Raw genomic sequence first — 16,364 nt, forward strand, 5'->3', positions numbered from 1 at the left:
ACCTGCCCTTCACCTCCCTACACAGTCAATTATATATGTTTATAGACTACTGATCCTAAATGGGACATCCTACCTGACCCACACCTCCGTACACAGTGAATTGTATGTGACGATAGCCAATGGATCCCAAATGGGACATCCTACCTGCTCCACACCTCCCTGCACAGTCAATTATATATGGTGCTATCCAATGGATCCCAAATGGGACATCCTACCTGCCCCACACCTAACTATACAATGAATTATATATGGTGATAGCCTATTGATCCCAAATGGGACAGACTACCTGCCCCACACCTTCTACACAGTGAATTATATATGGTGATAGCCAATGGATCCCAAATGGGACATCCTACCTGCCCCACACATCCCTACACAGTGAATTATATATGGTGATAGCCTATTGATCCCAAATGGGACATACTACCTTCCCCACACCTCCCTTCAGAGTGAATTATATATGGTGATAGCCTATTGATCCCAAATTGGACATCCTAGATGTCCCACACCTCCCTACACTGTGAATTTTATATGGTGATGGCCTATTGATCCCAAGTGAGACACCCTAGCCGCCCCACACTTCTCCAGGAAGGGTCAATATTATATTACTTCGCCCAATGATTGCGCCTCCTCTCTTTTCTGATTTTAATTGATATTTCTTCTTAAGAACAACAACAAAAAAAAAAATTGGATACAGTCTATTCATTTATTGCATGAGCAAATAGTCTGCTAAACTGAATAATAAATCTTCAGTATCAGTACTACATAGTCTTCCCCCTCACTACTGGTTATGTCTGAACACGGACTTTTATAGTATTGTTATAAAGACACGAATATTTAGTGTCAGTACTACATAGCCTTCCCCTCACTACTGGTTATGTCTGAAAACGGACTTTTATAGTATTGTTATAAAGACACGAATATTTAGTGTCAGACACAAACATTGATATTATCACACAGATCTGAACGCGGACTTGTATGTTATTGTTATAAAGACACGAATATTTAGCGTCAGACACAAACATTGATATTATCACACAGATCTGAACGCGGACTTGTATGGTATTGTTATAAAGACACGAATATTTAGCGTCAGACACAAACATTGATATTATCACACAGATCTGAACGCGGACTTGTATGGTATTGTTATAAAGACACGAATATTTAGCGTCAGACACAAACATTGATATTATCACACAGATCTGAACGCGGACTTGTATGGTATTGTTATAAAGACACGAATATTTAGTGTCAGACACAAACATTGATATTATTACACAGATCTGAATGCGGACTTTCGTATTTGTTTCAAGACCGTAATATTTTGTTTTTGAACACGGACTTTGGTATTATTACATAGACCTGAATTTGATGTGCAGTTTGAAAATATCACCCTTTTGATAAAGTATCTGAACAACTGGTATTATTATATAGACCTGAATTTGATGTGCAGTTTGAAAATATCACCCTTTTGATAAAGTATCTGAACAACTTGAATAACTGCTTTTCCACTGGTTACAATTTGTTCATTTCTTACTATAGCATATATTCTGCTAAAATAAATTGGAAATATTTTCAGTATCAATATTATTTATCCCCCTCCCCCCGCCGGTCTTACTTGTCTCTGAAGACAGACTTTGCAAATATTATTATAAAGACCCGAATAGTTTGTACAGTTTGAAAAATATCAATCTTGCTTAAGTGATTGAAATGGAATAAGTCAAATATACACAATATTGTGCACGTAACTAAATAGTTCACACATACGCAAAACTGTGTAATTAATTGAATCAAGCCAATAATATGGTAACGCACGCGAAATAAGAACTCGCGCTCGGGAATAAATAATTTATGTGGTCACCCACGTAGCTCAACTAGGTCATCTTTGGTAGATCCGATACTGATATCTGACTTCATTGTAGCAAAGGCTAGTGGCGATATCTAGCTTAATCCCTTGATTTCGGACCATTTCGTTACATACAGGGCCTTTTCGAAAATAATTCCTAAAAGTAAAAATCGCACAGTTGTTTCATTTGGCTTTATTTCAAAGCCGATCTGTATACTGTAATGAGGAAATAGTATACAATTTCCTTGGGAAGAATTTTTGACAGTAAATCATGTATAGAGAACTCAAGTCAGCCTTTTAAAGCAATTTTGCTAGACATGGCTTTAGCAGATATTCCGTGTACTAGAATAACTTTAAAGTAAATGATAAATCCTGGTGTGTTAGACAAAGTATTTGACAACCTTCAAAACTAATTAGGAAAATTATTGCAATAATTACCTTGGTAAAATACAAATAAAAATAAACAAACATCAGTTCATCGTATCACACCCAATGATCTTAGTGAATTCCACCTACGGTTGCTCCAAATGTAGATGATGTATATAACCTGTAAAACAACTCTAATGTTGAAAGGCCTTTCAATCGTTGATAATACACAAACTAGTGTTTTTATTAAATATTTCATATTGAGATAGTGAAATAGATCAGTTAGGCAACAAGCAAGTATTTTTGTGATACATTTAACATTGAGATATTTAAACTGATCAATGTGACAACAAGCAAGTATTTTTATGATACATTTAACATTGAGTTATTGAAATTGATCAATGTGACAACAAGCAAGTATTTTTGTGATACATTTAACATTGAGTTATTGAAATTGATCAATGTGACAACAACTAAGTATCTTTATTATACATTTCATATTTAAACAATGAAAGAGTGGGAGAAAAATGATACGCCTCAATGGAGAGTGGGATAAAAATGATACTCCTCAGTGGAGAGTAGGAGAAAAATGGAGATACAACGTTTATTACCACTTTGAGAACTATTCCCTTTTCTTTTTTAAGTAATATATATGACCTAAAGTATGTTATTCAAAATTGTAATTCCAAATTTAGTCCTTTTACCTTTTCCTCTTCTTCATCTTCCCTCAATCTCTCTCTCTCACTGACCCTTTCTCTCCCACTCAGGATGATGAGATAATAAAATGTCTCAAATCTTGCAGACCATCTTATATAGTAGGAGATCCATATGAGACAGCACCAACATTCCTGAAAGCCAACTTCCAACGACAAGAGTAGGCTTCAAGTATTCACTTTCTTTAAATTTTCTTTTGAAGAAACAAATGAGCTTACACGGCCGATATAAACTGATTCAGCTATGTCATCTGATGCACGACAAGTCGGATCCTTATCTAAATTGGTTATCGTCAATAAGGCTGGATAGGTTATATGTACAGAGTTCAGACTGTTGGACGTGGAGTGGGAATCGCTTATCGTTGATGGTCCTGTGTACAGAGTTGAGATTGTAGAACGTAGAGTGGCGGGTGGGATGCATGTCAATCTGATTAAAATCAGAACTCCACCGTTCTAAGTAAAGATCTAACGAAAACTGAAAACTGCTTATGAATCTGTATTTGTGACCTTTGAATTAGCTAATGAAATTGCAGCTTTCAAAAATCCGATAGTGAATCTAATCGTTCGGCACACATGCATTCTCTTGATCCACACTGCAAAGTCTCCAAACGCGAAGATATAAGACTTCATTTGATTGGTTGATACAATTAGAGATTATGGTAATATCATAGGTTACCAGACTAAAAGCCCTAAGCGGTCGCTGTCAGATCTTCATGTATAACACTGGCAATCCGATTTTAATACCGCCCAGGACGCGGGAGGTCGTGGGTTCGAACCCCTGTCGAGTCATACCAAACACTTATCAAAATGGTACTAACAGGTGCCTAGCTAGGCGCTCAGTATTAATAGCTTAATGTTAGGACTGGCCGGCCTGGTGTCAGCATTAAAAGGTTAGTGTTAGGACTGGTCGGCCTGGTGTCAGGATAATGTGACTGGGTGGGACATCACGCTACATGTCTGCGGCATGATGCCCAAGTGCTAGTCATCACTTTAAGCTACCACACTGATATGGATGGACAATTGTTCAATCTACGTTAAAACTCTAAATCAGACACACACACACACACACACACACACACACACACAGAGTAATTGTAATCAGATTGGGGTACATGTATTCACGTCAACCCTTTGATTATATACACGTACCGGCCCTGGTGTAAATGCTGTCAGTATTTTCCAAATTCAAGAACTATTACTGACTATTTCTTACGTTTGTGTTGTATAACTATTACTGACAACTTGTTACTTTCACATTTTATAACTATCATTTACTATTTGTCACCATATCATTTTATAATTAGTACTAACTATCCGTTACTTCAGTGTTGTTCAACTATTATTGCCTATTTGTTACTTAAATGTTGTATAACTATCACTGACTATTTGTTACTTTAGCATTTTGTAATTAGTACTGATATCCATTACTTCAGTGTTGTACAACTATTACTGCCGATTTGTTACTTAAATGTTGTATAACTATCATTGACTATTTGTTACCATAGCATTTTGTAATAAGTACTGACTATCCGTTACTTCAGTGTTGAACAACTAATACTGCCGATCTGTTACTTAAATGTTGTATAACTATCATTGACTATTTGTTACTTTAGCATTTTGTAATTAGTACTGACTATCCGTTACTTCAGTGTTGTACAATTATTACTGCCGATTTGTTACTTTAGTGTCGTATAACTATTATTGACTATATGTTACTGGAGTAGCAGTGTGTGTGTGTGTGTGTGTGTGTGTGTGTGTGTGTGTGTGTGATTTGGATTTTTAACGTAGCTTTAACAATTTTTCAGTCATATCTCTACGATGTCTGCAATGTGGCAGTTTATAGAGATGTCTAGCAGTGGGGCATCATGCCGTAGACATGTATCATGATGTCCGATCCAGTCACATTATCCTGACAACAGGCCGACCAGTCCTAACACTAACCTTTTAATGCTGAGAACAAGCGAAGCAGCTGTTAGTACCATTTTTGTAAATCTTTGGTATGACTCTGCCGGGGATCAAACCCGCGACCTCCGCATCCGAGGCGGACTCTCTAACCACTAGGCCACCGGAGCTGTCACTGTAGCATTGTATAAATATCCATTAGCTATACAATAATAAAGTAACAAATAGTAATAGTTCTACTGTAGTATTGTTGAACAATTATTGACTATTTGATACATTAGTACTGTATAACTAATGGACATTTATGCATTATATTATGATATCAATAATGAGTTCCTTGCGTTGTGCTTTCTTTCATTTTGTGTGTGCGGGGTGTTTTTGTGTGTGTGTGGGGGGGGTGCTTTAAATTTTGTTTTTAACACATTATTTTCATCATGGCGTGGAAAGGGAAGCGACATGCCTTACCCATTTACGTTGCTTGTAACGGCTCTTTAACACATTAATGTCTGTATCACGGCGAGGAAATAGGAGCTGAGTGCCTTTCCCAATGATACACCATGGCATCCTAGCCGGACGACATGGGCAGGTAACGAACCCAGGATCCTTGGATTACGAATCCGACGCTCTATACGCGGAGCTATTGCGACTGTCACCCCATATTACTTATTTGTACAACGAATTACACAGTAATTGAATGTATAAAATAAACAGGGCCGACTAGAAAGAATGGGTCCCCTCATAATTATTTGTCCAGCATATTATTACTGTGCATATAAATAAAATGATATAAACAAGGCAGGCAGGTAAGAACAGGTTCTCGTCTAGTTTGATGATAACGTGATTGAAGAAGGTATCTTCTCTCTTAGCAGCCGCATGAACAAATCACGCAGTGAACACGTGAAAGTCCACAAAATGTAGGACAAGGAGACGCTATCGATGTACTTGAGATATCTACTTTCGGGGTCATCATGAGTTTATCGTCTATTAATCGAGGTAGTTGGCACTAAGACGTACGAGGAGCAATCTCTGAATATAAAGATGATAAAAGTACTGTCTGGGTTATCATCACTTTAACGTCATCTGTGTCTGGCTAGCTGGTGCCAGAACATACAAGATGCAAGCCCTGGCAGATAACAATTATATTCTAGTAACATATTAAGAATCGTGGTTTAGATGAAATCCTAGACGTAAGTGGGTGGAAAAACAGAATCCAAGCGGACGAATAATCCTTCAAAACTGTATCACAAATATGTTGATACAACTATAATAGTTGAACCCTATGATGTACCTCATACCCCATGTTGAAATAATCACTTTTCTCACTGATGTCATAGAAGGACCGATCAATTATATTTTCGGTAATCTGGTTGATTGGCAAAGGAGAATGGAATTTTCTATTGAAGCAGAATATTTTTGTTTGTCTAATTGTTTTACTCTGCCAATCACTTATCATAATGGATATAATAAGTTCTTTGTTTCTTAAAGTCAAATTAAGAAATCTTTTCAAGTTATTTGGTAAGGGCCGCAGTTTATTTTCAAAAATACCAGTTCCACCCCCTTTTGCAGAGAAAGCCAATGTCTGTCTCCAGAGAAATCCAAACTTTAATTGTTTTGGAAATGGTAAAATTAAAAGGCACTCTCCCTCCCACACATACACACACACACACACACACACACACATACACACACACACACACACACACACACACACACACACACACATATATATATATATATATATATATATATATATATATATATATATATATATATATATATATATATATATATATATATATATATATATATATATATGCTGCAACTGGATACACTGGTACAATTTTGAGTTGACCGCTCCGGTGGCCTAGTGGTTAGAGCGTGTCTGCCTCGGATGAGGGAGTTCGTGGGTTCGATCCCCGGCCGAGTCAAACCAAAGACTTACAAAAATGGCACTAACAGCTGCCTCGCTTGACGCTCAGCATTAAGAGGTTAGTGTAGGACTTGTTGGCCTGGTGTCAGGATTATGTAACTGTGTGGAACATCAAACTACATGTCTGCGGCATTATGTCCCAGTGCTAGGCATCACTGTAAACTGCCACACTGCAGACATCATAGCGATATGACTGAAAAATTGTTAAAGCTACGTTAAAAAAATCCAAATCACACACACAAATCACAATTTTGAGTTAATGGTATCTGCACTTCTCACGGCTAATTGGACATAATGACATAGGTTTTAATAAATGTTTGATGTGCTTCCCCTGGACTTCTTGCAGCATACAATTATTCCAGACGTTTAAAATAGCTTATGTAGCCAACGCTCTCGGCTCTATTTTCCGATATATGTCGTTTCCATACCATCAACAAGGAACAAAGATGTTTGGAAAAACTATAATTTCTCATTTAAAAATGTGAAATACTAATGTCAGTTGTACTGTGTTAAAATAAATCCATCAACAACAAGCACCGATTTGGTACGGACTGATTTATTTTAATACCGATACTATATACACATAACGTTTTGTAAAATTTGTATGATGACTTTTTTATACCGAGAAAATTATTTTCCATTATTAATAGTAATTTTACATCGAAGTAAGTATGTAAAGATCTTTCATGCTGGTGTGGATCACACTGCAAAGGATTCCACGTCACAATGGATAATAATGACAATATACTATCAGGAAAGCCTTCCAACGGAGTTTATGTTACAATGGATAATGATGACAGTATGTTATCAGGAAAGTCGTCCAGAGGATTTCGAGTCAGAATGGATAATGACGACATTATGATATCAGGAAAGCCTTCCAACGGAGTTCATGTTACAAAGGATAATGATGACAATATATTATCAGGAAAGCCTTCCGAAGGATTTCAGGTCACATTATCAAAAACTCACTCCAAAGGATTTAAGGTGATAGTAACGTGTAAACACTAAATTTTTGATGTCATATTATCACGTACACATTTACTGAATGGATTATACATTTGTTACCTTTGTTTTGGCTACATACATTTATATATATGCGTGTGTGTGTGCCCTAAATTTTCGAACAGTTAAATCATATGCATATCTACATACGTACATGTGTGCGTGCGTGCTTGCATGCATGCATGCATACATTCATCAATCCAATAATGCATGCAGCATACATACATACATACATACATACATACGTAATGGAGATACCATGTACCGTTAGAGTCATCATAACATCCAATATTGCTGCATAACCATTCCAATAGTCTGTGTAGAACGTGATGCCTGTCTTGTATTGCGTACGTTTTCATGCATGCCAGATTTATATGTTGTTTTAATGGATGATAGATTTATAGGATGTTTTACTGCATGAGATATGTATATGATGTTTTACTGGATGATAGATTTATATGATGTTTTATTGGATGATAGATTTATATGATGTTTTAATGGATGATAGTTTTATATGATATCTGTCTTAATATTCTCCTGTATTGATTTTGAATTATGTATGCCATATTTATGTTCTGAACTACTACTATACTATTGTTCTTTCTTTTTTATTTTTATTTCTCTTATTAAACAATTTAGTTTATATACAACATGCTTGCCAAAGGAATTAGGGATGGCATAGTTCCAGCACAAGCTGCGTACAGAAAGAATTGCGGATGGCATTGTTCAAGTACAAAATACAATACTCAAGTGTTTTACTCGCCGTCGTGGCTGAAATTGTTACCGCTCCTTGATGTCGACGCTGTTTATTTTCAATCAACTGGATGATTACACCATACTCAGCTTCGATATAAATCTAAAGATTTAGCTTCGATGTCCAGTTGATATGTAGTTTGTACCTGATCTATGCCATTCTTATGTCTGTTGGTATGTGGTTTGTACTTCAACTATGCCATTCCTAAATCATATTGGTATGCAGCTTGTAACTGAATTATGCCATTCCTAATTCATATTGGTATACAGCCTGTAGCTGTATTATGCCATTCCTAAGTCATATTGGTATGCAGACTGTAACTGTATTAGGCCATTCCTAATTCATATTGGTATGCAGCTTGTAACTGAACCATGCCATTCTTAATTGATATTTGTATGCAGCTTGCAACTGAATTATTAGTTAGTTTTGCCCGTCACCCCTGCCGGGGTATAGGCCGCCCACAAAAGATCGCCAGAAGCTTCTGTACTGTGTCATTCCTTCAAGCTGACTCCAAGTGTGACCCTTCTTAGTGATGTCCGCCTCAAGGTCGCGTCGTCAGGTGTTTCTTGGTCGTCCCCTTCCCCGCCTGCCTTGAGGGTTCCATTTCAATGACTGTCTGGTAAGTTTGGTTGGCGGCTTACGTAGGGTGTGTCCTATCCAACCCCACCTTCTCCTCTTGATCTTGTCCTCAACCGGAAGCTGGGAGGTTCTCTGCCACAGGTTGGTGTTGCTGATGGTGTCCGGCCAGCAGATCTGGAGAATTCTTCATAGGCAGCTGTTGATGAAGGTCTGAACTCTCTTTACGGTCCTCTTGGTGGTTCTCCAGGTCTCTGCTCCATACGGTAGGACTGACTTCACGTTGGAGTTGAACAGTCTGATCTTGGTAGTTAAGGAAATTTCTCTGGAGCTCCAGGTGTTCCTGAGCTGTATGAAAACTGCTCTTGCCTTTCCGATCCTTGCCTTGACATCTGCGTCTGTGCCACCCTGCTGGTTGATAATGCTGCCCAGGTACGTGAAGGACTCCACCTCTTTCAGGGGACTTCCCTGCAGTGTGACTGGGTTGTTACTGGCATAATTGATCTTGACGATCTTGGTCTTGTCTTTGTGGCTGTTGAGGCCAACCTGTGCTGATGTGGCTGCCAGTACGTCGGTCTTGTCCTGCATTTGCTGCTGACTATGGGACAAGAGTGCCTTGTCATCGGCAAAGTCCAGGTCCTCAAGTTGACTCCACAATGTCCACTGGATCCCATTTCTCCGCCCATTGATGGACGTCTTCATAGTCCAGTCGATGGCGAGAAGGCAGAGAAACGGCGGCAGCAAGCAGCCTTGCCTCACACCAGTCTGAATTAGGAAGCTGTCTGTGAATAACCCTGCAGGACATTCCGTTGTAAGTATTCTTGATCAGGTTCACCAGCTTGGTTTTTGATGCCGTAGTGGCGAAGACGTTTCCAGAGTGTCACTCGGTCCACGCTGTCGAATGCCTTCTCATGATCGACAAAATTGATGTAGAGTGAAGAATTCCACTCCAACGATTGCTCGACTATCATGCGAAGAGTAGGTATTTGGTCCGTAAACGATCTGTTCTGCCGGACGCCCGCTTGCTCATCTCGTAATTGTGGGTCAACGGCCTCCTTCATCCTCTCCAAGAGGACCCGGTTGCAAACTTTCCCTGGTACTGATAAGAGTGTGATTCCTCTGTAGTTGGAGCGGTTGCTGAGGTCGCCTTTCTTTGGGATCTTGATGAGGTGTCCCTCCTTCCAGTCAGTCGGTATTTCTTCTTCCTCCCAGATCTTCTCAAAGAGGTGGTATAGCATTTCCATTGAAGCATCCAAGTGTGCTGTGAGGGCTTCTGCTGGGATGCCATCAGGTCTAGCTGCCTTGCCGTTCTTCAGCTGGGTGATGACTTTCCTGATCTCGTCTCTGGTGGGATTGTCACAGCTTATGGGGAGATCTGCGTTGGCTGGGTGGATTTCTGGTGGATTTAGTGGGGCTGGACTGTTGAACAGTTCTTCAAAATGTTCTGCCCATCTCTTAATGTGGTGTTCTGTACTTGCTATGGCCTTTCCCTGCTTGTCCTTTACGGGTCTCTCTGTTTTGCTGTACTTGCCGTACAGCTTCTTGGTGATGTCATAGAGCTTCATATTTCCACTTCTTGTCGCTTTTTCTGCCTCTGCTGCCATTCCTTCAACATAGTTTATCTTGTCTATCTTGATGCTTCTTTTCTCTTCTCCGTGGGCGTCAGTGTACTCTTTTTGTACCTTTATTTTTTAGTTCTTGTCCTACTGATATTTACTGCTGCTCATCTCTGTGTATGCTCCTGGATTTTGCGCAATGTTTTGGCTGAAATCCATTCTTTCTGCTGGTGCTTCATGGGACCTAGTACTTTTTGGCATATTGATTGTATTGCCTCTTTAACTTTATGCCCTCTGTTGTTTGCATTGTGCTCGTCATCTTCAAGAAACTCTTGTAGCACTTGGTACTTGTTGTTAAGCGTCAGTCTGTATTCTTCTTTTGTTTTTGCATCTTTCAACAGGCTGATGTTATACTTTGTTTTCTTCTCTTTTGTGCCCATCCATGTCTTCTTCAGCTTAAGTTTCAGCCTTGCGACAACTAAGTGGTGGTCAGATGCCACATCTGCTCCCCTCTTCACTCTCACATCTTGCAGGGATCTTCTGAACTTCTTGTATATGCAGATGTGGTCAATCTGATTTTCTGTCATACGGTCTGGTGATATCCATGTGTTATTGTGTATTCTCTTGTGGGTAAAGATGGTACCCCCAATGACCAGGTTGTTCAGGGCACACAGGTCTGCAAATCTCTCTCCATTTTCGTTCATCTTGCCCAGTCCGTGTATCCCCATGGCTTGGTCATACCCTGTGTTGTCTGACCCAACATTGGCATTGAAGTCACCCATGAGGATGTTGATGTCTTTGTCTGGGAAGTTCTCTATTATATTCTGAAGTCTGTTGTAAAACTGGTTTTTATCTTTTTCTTCACCGTCATGTGTTGGAGTGTAGCACCGTATGACGTTCATCTTTATTTTCTCCTTCTTGGTCCTAAACGTTGCCGTGAAGATTCTGGGCCCATGTGGTTCCCATCCTATCAGTGCACTATATCTTTGCTTTGACAGCAAGAGCCCCACCCATATGTATGAGGCGCATTATCTTCCTCATGTCATGAATACAATATCATCTCTCCTGTCATTAGTCTTCTTTGTCCAGATTGAGTCCATCTTGTCTCACTAATGCCCAGTAAGGATAGGTCGTAGTTCTTCATCTCTGCTGCCACCTCTGCTGTTTTCCCTGCCCCATACATTGTCCTCACATTCCATATTGCGATGTTAATTCTCCTGTTTGATAGAAGGATGGTCCACTTTATGGCTTCCGCGGGCGCGCGGTTTTCACCACATAGTATCATAATTTTTCCAGAACAAGACTCTTTCTCATTCAGGCTTTCAGTTTATGTTTCTTCTTCTGTTGGCGTTTTTGTAGCAAGTTGGGATTTACAGCGTCGGGTTGCTAGCCCCACGCCCATCCCTCCTCCTTTTACACCCGGGCGTGGGACCGGCAATGGCGGAGTTGTAACTGAACTATGTCATTCCTAATTCATATTGGTATTCAGCTTGTAACTGAACTATGCCATTCAAATATCCTATAGTTAGATATTTTTAACTTGAACTATATCATTCCTAATTTCTATTGCTATGATCATTTTGGCTCAATGTCATTCGGTTAGAAGTTAGGAGCTTTAAAATTGTATATTCTACTAATAGGAATTAAGGCAAGTAGTAGTAGGCAAATAAGGGTTTCAGATTTGACTTAGATCATAGCGATTAAGGTAATATAGAGTATTCTGTATGAAACAAATCTGTAGAATCCGCCATATTTATTACTGCCATGTATATGGTGCCTATGTTGAGACTTAGAATACGCTGAATATGAGTAATTAGAAAAATAGAATTTTACAGACCAATAAGATTCTGACGTAATATATTTACTTGGCTTGATATGGGGACCAAGGAAATATGTGGACGAAAATGTACTTATAATTATTGTAAAGCATATGACGCTACATCAAGTGCAGGTAATACAATAATTAAACCTTTTTTAAATGTGGTGTTGTTATGAAATCGCATACACAAGTACAATTTGATTGAGGATCATGGAATAAATACATACAAGATTGTTACCATTCAAAGATAGATTTTAACGAACTTGCCAGGTTTGTAAGAATTGAATAAACTTTGAACTAGAGATTTATTCTCTCTCTCTCTCTCTCTCTCTCTCTCTCTCTCTCTCTCGTGTGTATGTATGTGTGTTTATATATATATATATATATATATATATATATATATATATATATATATATATATATATATATATATAAGAATACAAATCACGTGGCGAATAACAGTCCTTTCAAGTGCACTGGATCCAGCAAGGGATCACGTCAGGGATTGATTAAGATAAAAGTAATAAGCTGACTACGAACAGTGCAAAAATATTATCTAGCTAGTCTAAGCGCTTTCGACTCTTAATGAGTCTTTTTCAAAGGCAAATACAAAACGTAGACAAGACAAACTAATACAGCAGACAATCCGTTGTCTTTATAAAACTTTACATGACTTTGACTTGTTGCGGATGCTGAAAGATATTTTATATTGACCTAGAAATCGATGAGCCATAGCGCCATCTTTTATTTTATGTAAATTTATGTTCGTGAAAATTATATCAGAGATATTTAATTGTTGTAGTTATAATTATAAGTTATTGGGTGACTAATAAGCAAATTTAGAGAATTATTGAAAAGAGAATATGCCGGCTTCAAAAAGGTAATTTTATTTGTGAATGGCTTTCTTTTTCTAGTCTTCGGATTGTCTGTTTTATTTGTTTGTCTTGTCCATGTTTTGCATTTGCCTTTGAAAAAAGCTCATTAAGAGTCGAAAGTGCATAGGCTAGCTAGATTCTAGTTTTACACTGTTCGTAGTCAGTTTATTACTTATATATATATATATATATATATATATATATATATATATATATATATATATATATATATATATATATATATATATATATATATATATTTATATATTTTTATATATATATATATATATATATACATATATATATATATATATATATATATATATATATATATATATATATATATATATATATATATATATATATATATATGTGTGTGCGTGTGTGTGTCCGTGTCGACTCAAACGCACTTGATGTAAGCTAGTCATAAAAGAGTGCCGTGAGCAGGACAGATTTCATCGTAAGGTTATGATACATTGGCAGTCTAAAAAACAACGAATAGTTATGAACTTTGGTGTTCATCCGGATTCACCATGGACAAATGTGTAATCACTTCATAAGACAACTGTGAAATCATTTCGTAAGAAAACTGTGCAATCACTTCGTAAAACAAATATGCAATCACTTCGCAAGACAGGTGTTATCTTTAAATTTCTTCAAAATCGGCACGAATAATAAATAAATTTACAAGGTTTCATCGAAAAATGTCAGTGCAATCCATTATTTACACGGACTTATCACTATCGAAAACAAAAACTTGTTAGATTGTTTGGTTGACAAACAAGTCCCGTGTTGACATTATTTAATAAACTTTTCTTCCTCACGGCCAAACTGAGCAGCCAATATTTACGTGTTTATCGCGACTTGTATTCTTGTGGGTAGGTGTTATTAATTGCAGATGCTTTTGAAGCTTTTGAAAGAACTGCAACGAGTGTTTGCTGGTTGGATCCAGCTCATTAATTTCCATCACATGTAATGGCCTGATATGTGCCTCATTACAAGACCAGGATCAGGCTGGAGTACCTGCATACCATTATTTACAAGCATTTACTAATTAACCGTGGAATTGGTGGCAGGATATCCATGATGAGCCATTGTTGTGCACGCGCTAACCGTATACAGCTACACGATGTAGGAAATGCCATTACCTGAATTTCAATGGCTGGTCACGACCAATTTTGAGACCGATTGACCAAGATTTATTGAGGAAAATTTAATCAAGCAGCAAATGTAGTGTTATTGGTTACTTTAAAGAAGTCATCTTGGAATTCCCAGATTCGCGTCATGATTCGTATGAAGACTATCATTTGGTAATTTAAATATTCACTGTTCCCAGCAAGTGGTTATCAAAACGTGAGATCGTCTTGCCGATAGTTTGAAGAGGACTGCTTTAAGCTAATGAATATTGTAGTGTTTGGAAAAGAAACAATGAAAATCTTCGGAAAATAATCAGAGATGACTTTATTCAAGAAACAAATTCACAGGAAGTATAAAGTGGCACCTACGAAATTAATATACGTGGCGCTGGGGATGTAGGGTTACATCTTCCACCAAATGTATAATAATTTTACAACTTTAATTTTGCTAATGCTATGTCATTGATAAGTCATTCTATCGCAGGTTTAAGGAACTTATTACAGATATGTGAACAATATCCACTAATGATATAACCTATACTACACAAAAATCGGTATGCATAGTCTTTCAGTCAACTTCTTCAAAAAATCTCGTCTCCTCCCCCTGTACAACTCGACGGCCATTATCTTATGCATGTTAATAGTTATCGTCATTTTTGTCATATCTTAAAATATAACCTGTCAGATAATGAAGATATGTTGAGACATTAAAACAATTTGTGAACTCGAAAAAATATGCCTTTACTTAAATTTAAGAACTGTTAATTGAATATCAAAATTAGATTATTCAAATCGTATTGCTGCACAATGTATTGTGCTCGTCTGTGGACCAACTTAAGCGAATATATGAACACATAAGTAGTTATTGGTTATAAAGATAATCTTCGTTTTATATTAAGCCTGTCAAGATGGAACAGTGCCTACAACATGATTATTAATTATAACAGATTTAGTTTTGATGAAGAAATGAGGAATTATGTGTTCTCAATGATGACAATAACTTCTAATAGTAAGAACTGTAAATTGAAATCTCATTGTAACGATGACATTCATTCAAATGCTCGTATTTTTTGTAGATGGAACACATTCCTCTTTAAATGTGCCAAACGATTTCATTTTTAACAGTACAGGACACAGTCCATTGTTGTTGATGTTTTTGTATACTTGTTCATAAGATATCTATGATCCTTTGTGTTAAAATACGTTTGCTTACTAATTTAGATGTATGAACAAAGTAGACTGAAATAAAGAATTACACACACACACACATATATTTGTGTATGTGTGCGCGTGTGAACTTGTACTGCTTGTATATGAATTTATGTGTGCAATGTATGTATGCACGTAATTGTGCTGTTGAATGTGCGTGTCTGAATGTTTGTAATTGTTGGAGTTGTTGTTGTTGTAGGATTTAACGCCATTTTTCAGCAGAATATATGCTATGCATCTTGGAGGAAGAACCTGGGAAAACTCCGGATAGAACCACCGACCCTCGAGAAGCTACTGGCAAGCTTTCTCACATACCCATATTGGCCAAACCCGGGACTCGAACCCACGCAGACAGAAGTGAGATGGCAGTGATCCGTAATGGTGAGCGCATTAGACCACTCGGCCACTCGGGGTCCCCTGTTTGCAATTGTAACATTAAGGTAATAATTTGAGTTCTATGTAACAGCCTGTAGGGGCTGGGTCACATGGTTGACTTATTGGACCAAGACTGATCGCAAAGATATGAGGGAAGATACAGTTGTCCATAATTTCGGCCTCCTCCTTCTCCTCACTAAGACATGTTGTCCAATTAATTAAGACGATGCAAACGAAACTGTTTAGTTCCTATCCGATCAAAGATTTTGTTTTCCTATGGTGGAGGGGGATATTGAATAGGA

The 16,364-nt window shown here is 37.7% G+C and overlaps 1 pseudogene; it reads right to left on the reverse strand.

The window, feature by feature from the left end:
- Positions 1-5,895: 5,895 nt before the first annotated feature.
- LOC149807433 (uncharacterized) lies at positions 5,896-11,933 on the reverse strand (annotated as a pseudogene).
- Between the last annotated feature and the right edge of the window lie 4,431 nt (positions 11,934-16,364).

This window comes from Sinohyriopsis cumingii, chromosome 1, assembly GCF_028554795.1.
Source record: "Sinohyriopsis cumingii isolate HCF-2022 chromosome 1, ASM2855479v2, whole genome shotgun sequence".
NCBI classification, from domain to species: domain Eukaryota; kingdom Metazoa; phylum Mollusca; class Bivalvia; order Unionida; family Unionidae; genus Sinohyriopsis; species Sinohyriopsis cumingii.